Source organism: Myotis lucifugus, unplaced genomic scaffold, assembly GCF_000147115.1.
Source record: "Myotis lucifugus unplaced genomic scaffold, Myoluc2.0 scaffold_100, whole genome shotgun sequence".
In the NCBI taxonomy this organism is placed as follows: Eukaryota; Metazoa; Chordata; class Mammalia; order Chiroptera; family Vespertilionidae; genus Myotis; species Myotis lucifugus.
Window position 1 is genome coordinate 283771 of NW_005871148.1, and position 7948 is coordinate 291718.

Below are 7948 nucleotides of genomic sequence, written 5' to 3' on the forward strand. Positions count from 1 at the left end.
TAACCGGTTTGGCTCAGTGGATAGAGCCTCAGCCTGCGGACTGAAAGGTCCCAGGTTCGATTCCAATCAAGGGCATGTACCTTGGTTGCGGGCACATCCCCAGTGGGAGGTGTGCAGGAGGCAGCTGATCGATGTTTCTCTCTCATCGATGTTTCTAACTCTCTATCCCTCTCCCTTCCTCTCTGTAAAAAATAAATAAAATATATTTTTTTTAAAAAATATTTATTTCTGTTATTTTCATATTACAGAATATTCTATCAATCGAATTTAAAAGAATTGTATGTATAAATTGGCATTAGGCTACAAATGTAAATCATTTTAATGAAAAGTTGCAACTTTTAATGTTTTAACATAGTTTTCTATTTGTCTTTATTTCAGGTATCAGAATTATGAAATATCTGAGTAATATATTTTTGTTGCTGTTTCAGGACTTAGTTAATTCACCTGGAGAATATTCACGTATAATAAAAATATCACTAAACAAAAAACATTTAAAAAATATTTTGTTATTATAAGGTACTTCCACTACCCGTTAAGTGGTATAGTGTTATTTAAAAATGGACTTGAATATTATATTGCAAACTCTAGGGCAACCACTAAAAAAAGTGGGAAAAAGTATAATGTTATGCTAATAAAGGAGAGAAGATTAATTCATATGAAATACTCAGTTAAAACCACAAAAGGCAGAAAAAATGTGGAAGACGAGAATACCAAAAAAAAAAAAAAAAAAAGAACAAGGGCAACAAATAGAAAACAGTAACAAATATGGTAAATATTAATCCTACTATATTAATTAATAATCACCTTAAATATCAATGGTCTCAATATATCAATTCAATAACAGATTGTCAGACAGATAAAAATACAAAAAACTATATATTACCTACAAGAACCCATTTTAAATATAAGGACACAAAGCCCTGGCCCAATGGCTTAGTTGGTGGGAGCGTCCTCCTGTGCATCAAAAGGTTGCAGGTTTGATTCCTGGTCAGGACACATAATCTAAGTTGTGGGTTCAATCGATGTTTCTCTCTCTCTCTCTCCCTTCTTCTCTCTAAAAATCAATAAAAACATATCCTCGGGTGATGATTAAAACACACACACACACATATGGCACATATTCACAGTAATGGGGTGGAAAATGACATACAGAAGCAATATTTGAAGCAATAATGATTGAGACTTCCCCAAATTAATTTCAGACACCAAATCACAGATCCAAGAAACTCAGAGAACTCCGAACAAATAAGCAAATGAACAACAACAACAAAATATTACACGGGCTGGTGTGGCTCAGTGGTTGAGCATGAACCCATGAACCAGGAGGTCACAGTTCAATTTTAAAATAAAAAACTTCTGCTTTGCAAAAGATAACATCAAGAGAATGAGAAGACAAGCTGCAGACTGGGAGAAGATATTTGTAAAAGACATGTCTGGTAAAGGACTATCACCTAAAACATATAAAGAACTCTTAAAACTCAACAACAAGAAAACAAACAACTTGACTGACAAATGGGACAAAGATCTGAACAGACATCTCACCAGAAAGCATAAACAGATGGCAACTAAGCATGTGAAAAGATATTCAACATCATATGCCACTAAGGAATTGCAAATTAAAGCAATGAGATATCACTCATTCACATGTCCAAAAATCCAAAAACACTGGCAACACCATTGGGCAATTAATGTTCAATATATTTATATCCTAATCCAGAAATTCCACCCCTAGAAATATACCTGAGAGAAATGAATGCCATATGTCTACCGAAAGGAATGCACAAGAATGTTTGGAGCAGCTTTATTTATAACAATAAACAACTGAAATGACCATTAGAAATAGGAAGAATAAATAGTGGCATATTTATGAAATGGAATACTATAGCAATGAAAAGGAATGAACTACATCCGACATGATAGTCTCAGACATAATGGTGAATGAGAGGTCAGATGTAAAGGAGTACACACTGTATAATTCTATGTACACGAACTCCAAAAACTGGCTAAACTTCTATTTGGCAATAAGAGTTCAGAATACTAGTGACATTTGGAGATGAATGTGGACTTCGAGTGAGCTTGCTAGATGCTGGAAATATCCAATATCTTTATCTGAGTGGCAGTTACATTACACACACACACACACACACACACACACACGACATGTATACTAATTCATCAAGCTGTACACTTAAGATGTGTATACTTATTTACTTATTTATCTGTAAGTTCTACCTCAATTAAAAAAATAGAAAGAAATAAGGGACAGTACTTCCCCCCCCCCAAAAAAAAAGAAAAGAGACAGGAGAAGTCTTTATGTCACTATCCTATATAATAAAGAGCTAATATGCAAATGGACATCACGCCCTCATGCCGTCACACTGTAACGGCTCAGACACTCAACACTGGGGAGAGAGGAATGGGGACCAGCCAGGCACAAATGAGCTCACAAGAGAGGAATGGGGACCAGCCAGGCTACGGTCTGGGAGAGGGACAAGCCGCCCTCCCACGGTCCCCTGTGGCTGCAGCCGGCCCTGGCAAAGCCAATCTGGGTCCTGGGTGCCTGTGGCGGGCCAGAGGGAGAGAAGCTTGGGTTCCGGGTACCTGAGACTGGCTGGAGGAGGGAATCCTGTGTCCCAAGTGCGGGGCAAGGCAGAGGTGGTTAGGGGTGATCAGGCAGGCAGGCAGGTGAGCAGTTAGGAGCCAGCGGTCCCAGATTGTGAGAGGCAGTCGGACATCCCCCAAGGGGTCCTGGATTGGAGAGGGTGCAGGCAAGACTGAGGAACTCCCCCCTCCGCCCCATGCATGAATTTTGTGCACCGGGCCTCTAGTCTTAAATAAAAATTTAAAAACAGGACATTTCACCCTAGCTGGTTTGGCTCAGTGGATAGAGCATCAGCCTACAGACTGAAGGGTCCTGGGTTCGATTCTAGTCAAGGTCACATGCCTGGGTTGTGGGCTCGATTCCCAGTAGGGGGCTTGCAGGAGGCAGCTGATCAATGATTTTCTCTCATCTTGATGTTTCTCTCTCTCTTTCCCTCTCCCTTCCTCTCTGAAATCAATATATATATATATTTTTATTTATTTTAAACAGGACATTTCCAAAACACATAAAAATATATGACTTTAAAAATAACATGTTTGCCGAAACCGGTCTGGCTCAGTGGATGGAGCGTCGGCCTGCGGACTCAAGGGTCCCAGGTTCGATTCCGGTCAAGGGCATGTACCTGGGTTGCGGGCACATTCCCAGTGGGGGGTGTGCAGGAGGCAGCTGATCGATGTTTCTGACTCTCTATCTCTCTCCCTTCCTATCTGTAAAAAATCAATAAAATATATTTTAAAAAAAATAACATGTTCATCTATTCACTGTCTAAAATTACTCCACGAACACTAGGAATTCAAGTACCACATTTTGGTTAAGGCATTCCAGGCACACTAGGGGTTTTATATGAAATGCTGCTGAAGTACTGGCAACCCGGGAAAAGGCCGGGGCCAAGCAGAGAGCTTGTAGTTAGGATTATGCCTTGTCACCAGCCTGGGCTGGGGTTGTGGAATGCAGAGGCTCTGCTCCAAGTCACAGGGCAGAAAACTGGAAGGGAGGGATGGATAAATCGGGAGAGGGGGCAAAGAAAAAGGACCAAGGGCAGATTCCCTCATGCTCTGGCCCAGAGCCCAAGACCTAGACTTCTGACCTCACCAGAGACGCAATAGATGTAAAACAAGCCCATCCGTTTCCAAGTGGGAAGAGTGCCAGCCATGATTTTTTGCTGCCCAAGGAATGAAAAGTCAATAATAATCATTCTTATGATTCATGTTCATCCTCCTTTATTCCAAAGCCCTTTACCGAAAGGTCCTTTAGCCCGGCCACTATGATCAGGGCCCGGAGGCAGGACACCTGGACTCCAGATCTGTGCATGGAAGACTTGCACATTCCTTGGGTTTAAGCTTCTCCCACTGTAATTGTGGCAAGTAGCATCTGACAGTTTTACACACATCATTTTGCTGACCCTCTAACCCTGGAGAGGAAAGCAGAGGATGTAGGGTTGCTATTCTAATGTTATAGATAAGGAAAATGGGATCAGGCGACTGGATCAAACTCACCCTATCAACGTGGTGGGGAAGCCAAGACCTCTTCCCAAATCCTTTGCTGTTTCCCAGTCAAAACAAGAAAGTCAGTTCCTGTGACACAAAATGTCCTGTGTATGTTCCAAGGGCAGAATTGGATTTCTGGGGCTGAAATTTGTTTTAAAAAAATTTTTTTTTCTGGGCAGGGGTGAGGGGGGTAACTCATTAACAAAAATATCAATGCCCTAACCGGTTTGGCTCAGTGGATAGAGCGTCGGCCCGCAGACTCAAGGGTCCCAGGTTCGATTCCGGTCAAGGACATGTACCTTGGTTGCTGGCACATCCCCAGTGGGGAGTGTGCAGGAGGCAGATGATCGATGTTTCTGTCTCATCGATGTTTCTAACTCTCTATCTCTCTGCCTTTCTCTCTGTAAAAAATCAATAAAATATATTTTTTAAAAATATCGAATGATGAGTCAAAATTAAGCACAGGGTCTCAGACAACCCTACAAACAAGGGGCATTAGCATTAAGGTAAATGCGCCTCTCTTACAGGCCCTGCCCACTAAAAAATCTGGACACACCAGATCTTGACAGGGTTTTCCTCCCTGTTTGTGAAACGTGGCAGATGAGGGCTGTGGAAGTCCTGGGAAAGGAATCTCATTCCTCCCAGGAGACAAGCGGAATCACAACAGCAGCCGAGGCGGTTTTGTGAGGATGGAGAAGGCTGCGTGCCAGGGGAGAGTCCAAAGGGGCTGGTGACCCAGCTGGCGGAGATGTGGGCTGGAGCCGTGTTGGTGTGGGAGGGAGACGGGCGGCCTGGGAGCAGGAGCAATGGCTGCCTTCAATGCTATGGCCCAAACCGTAGGCACGCCTGTTGGAACCAGGCGTTCTTCCATCTTCTGGCTCCCTGCGTCCTAATAAGCCTTCCTCGGAGGAGGGAAGGCTGAGCCCGACAACCACAGCCGCCTGCAGTGGGAGGATAGAGCGTGGCCTCCTCCCAGGCCTTTCGATCTCCGGGCCGCAGGGTGCTGGAGTGCGGGAGGCCTCGGCGAAGGCTGCCCCGCTGCGGCTCGCGCGCAGAGGCCAGGGTGCCAGGCTCCCCTCGGGGCTGCCGGCTGACGGTGGGGTGGAGGGGAGGACGGGAGTGGGGGCAGCGCCCGTGGCCTGCTTTCCCAGGGCTGGCCCCGTCTTTTTGACAAGCTGATTGCGTGGCGAGGATTGGCTGATCCCGGCGTGACGCCGATTAACAACAAAGGTGGAGTTGGAAGAAATTAGATTAAAGGAGAGAAAAAAAAAAAATTAAAGGGGGAGCTGGCAGGGGACTGGAGGCAGAGGCCGAAGGGGAGATGTGCGAAGCCTGGTCTCCTGGCTCCGACTTCGCCCGGGAAGGGAAGCCCTTCCGAAAACCCACCGGGATTTTGCTCTCCACCCCACCCCGGCCCAGCTAACGAAGCCGGGGTGCGAGGAATGGCTACCGCTTCTTGAGAAATCCGCCCCCAACTCCCACCCTGACACCCCTTGATTCGGCTCAAGGGGAGAACTTTTTGCTCGGGCTCCTCGGATCCTAAACCCGGCGGAGGTGGAGGGACATTGAGGACGACGAGAGGCTCGATCTAAAACCCGGAAGGCTCCCGCGGCGCACCGAGATCGGACGAGGCGGGGTGCTCCCCGGGTTTTTCCATGTGTTGCAAATCTAAGAGCTTCTTTCTTGCCTTTTTTTTTTTAACACCCCCCTCCCCGTTGCTCTCCTTCTCTCCCCCCCCACCCCCCCCCCTCCTGCTTTGGCTTTAGGGTTGCAAAAGCAAAGAGCAATAAAAAAAAAAAAAGCCGCGCACACACTCAGACACACACCAGTGGCGACAGGGGAGAGTTGGAAAGACGCAGGAGAGAAGCAGGAGGCAGGAGGCAGCCGGGAGGGAGCAATGGGAGCGGGAAGCAGGAAGGTTCCCTCGCAGATGCCCCTCCGGCCCCACGTCGCCTCGTCGGCCCCGATAGGGGAACGAGGAGCCGGGCGAGCAGATGGAGCGAAGCTCGCTCCAGGCAGCGGGCTTGGCCGGAGCATGGAGGAGCCGCCAAGCGACCGGCTGATTGGAAGAGAAACCCAGAGCGATGGAGGCGGGGGTAGGAGGACGATTTCTCTGCGGGGACTGGCGGCGGCGTACACGCCCGGGTCGGCGCTGCAGAGCTTGGCTAGCTTTAAATCGCGCCTCTGCGGGTCCCACCCCCGGAGGCCCCCCCCCCCCAGACCCTCCCGGGAAACTCCGCAAGGGGAGGTTCGAAACCGGGGGCCCAAGACCCAAAAAGTCTCCAAAACCCCCCCCCTTTCCCACAAAAAAAAAAAAAGAAAGGAAAAGCCTTTCCCTTTTTTTTTTCCGGGCAGCCCCCCAACCCCAGTGGGAAGGGAAAAGGGGAGGGCGAACCAACCCCGAGGGGGGGGGGAGGGGCCCGGCGAGGCCCTGGGGGGCCCCGGGAGGGGGGCGGGCCCCCAAGGCGGTTTTGCCGGTTGGAGCGCCTCGGAACGGGCCCCCCCTTCCCCCAAGCCGGGCCGGCCGGGCCGGCGGGAACGGGGGCGGGCCGGGAACCCCCGCCCCCTTGGGGCTCGCCATTAGCCGTCGCTCCGCTTCGCCATCTCGGGCTTTGTCTGGCGACTCACTGCCCCGGCGTCGGCTGCGGCGGAGCTGCGGCTCGGCTCTTCGGCCCGCCGCACCCCTCGGTGCCCCTGGCCCGCGCTCCCATTCGCACGCTCGGTAAGTGAGCCCCGGCGCCGTGGATTTCGGGGGGCAGAGCTTGCTGCGAGCGGCAGCGGCGCCGATCTCCATGCGCCCGGGCAGGCCTGGGGAGACATGCCGGGCTGGATTGAACCGGCTCCGAGAGGCTCCTCTGCCGGAGCCCGTCGCTCCCTCGCCCTTTTTGGGGTGTAGGAAGCCAAGGGTTTTTGTTTCTTAAATTTACAGAGAGGGAATTTTGTAGGTTTGCTGTCTTTTTTTTTCCCCCTCTTTTTTTTAAGTTTCGTGTGAATTCTGTTCGGCAGTAAGGGAACCGCGAGGTAGGCGCCGAAGCCTGGCGCCGCGTCCGACTTGCGTGCGCCCCAAGCTGGTGGCCACGCTCCGGGGATGAGGGTGGGAGCGGTCCGCCCGCTTCGGGTGGCGGGAGCGGGGAGCGGGTGAGAGCTGGCGTGGAAGCCCGAATCTGAGCTTAGAGGACTTGGGGGAGAGCTCCGGAGCAGGGCTACGGGCACCCCTAAGCCTCCCAGGCCGCCGGGGGCCCTGCGGGCACCCTCTCAGACCGCGCCTCGCGCCCTCCCTCCCCGCCGCCGAGCATGCCAGTTCCCCCGCGGGTCTGGCGAGGTCGCTCTCGGCGCCCGCCCGCCCGGGCTCCGAGCTCCGCCGCCATCCGGGCGGCTGCGTGTCTCCCTGCCCCGGCCCCCCCCCCCTCCCCGGCGGCAGCAGCAGCAGCAGCAGCCGCCGCCGCCGCCACCACCACCAACTCCCGCCATGTTCCGCACTCTGCCACCTGCTGCTGATGCCTGCCATTTTCCACGTGTGCCCCCTGGTGGTCAGTGCACATAATGGTGTTTGGTTGTTCAGTTGTTCCACCGTTCCACCATTCCTTCCTTCGGTCTATTTTCATACTAGCCTTTTATTATATAGGATTTTTAACAGTGATTTCTTATTGGTCAGGTTGTTTCTTTATGACTTACTTAAATTAAAAGAAAACTATGTAAGAGGACTTTATGTACTTAAGTTGATTGTAATGGAAATAAAAACCTTTTATAGTTTCTCTCAAGATACCTCTGTGCATAAAGTAGAAAAAATAAGAATAGAATAATAGTTGCAATTAGGAGTTTTCAAAGGCTGCTTTAATTTAGTTTAATTTTAATTGTG

At 49.9% G+C, this 7948-nt stretch overlaps 1 protein-coding gene across 1 annotated transcript in view; it reads left to right on the top strand.

Annotated features, from left to right (window-relative positions):
• Positions 1 to 6663: 6663 nt before the first annotated feature.
• Positions 6664 to 7948, top strand: part of UBTF (upstream binding transcription factor, RNA polymerase I) — a 13827-nt gene continuing 12542 nt past the window's right edge. The window contains 1 exon segment of the mRNA XM_006092271.3: positions 6664 to 6811. The gene's annotated coding sequence lies outside the window, so the exon portion shown is untranslated.